Here is a 512-nt window from a genome sequence, read left to right as displayed (position 1 = left end):
AATTTGTGGGGGTGGGGAGCTGCGGTAGCTGGGAGCACAGAGCATGGGGCTGGCAGCAGCATGCAACCTGGACTTAGGGTGGCAGCAGCGGTGCAGAGCTCAGGCGGGCAGGGTGTGGGTGTGACGGGGGATGGAAGGGATGTGGGGACCCTCTCCCCCTCCACCACAGCGTGCAGCTCTTGCAGGCGGTGGCAGCAGCAGCAGGCAGGGGTGCTCATGCCCGGCACAGGAACTAGCACCTGGCAGCGTGTGGCTCCCGCCAGCGCTGCGTATCATGGCGAGGACTGAAGCCCAGGCTGCCTCTATTACCAGGGCTCCCTGCTGCGCATGTACAGCTTCCGCACTGGCACACCACCAGAGGGAAGCTCCACGTGCTGGAGCCACCTGCCTTTGCAGGTCCTGGGAGTGCTGCAAGCAGAGGGGAGCCCCAGCCCCTGCTTCCCTATGGAGTCCTGGGACCTGCACAGCTGTGATGTGCAGCTGTGTCACAAGGCACCAGTGCCTGGGCTGGG

The sequence above is a fragment of the Gavialis gangeticus genome, unplaced genomic scaffold (assembly GCF_001723915.1).
Source record: "Gavialis gangeticus isolate Ggan-Ray unplaced genomic scaffold, GavGan_comp1, whole genome shotgun sequence".
Lineage (NCBI taxonomy): Eukaryota > Metazoa > Chordata > Crocodylia > Gavialidae > Gavialis > Gavialis gangeticus.
Note: the sequence above shows the minus strand (reverse complement) of the source record.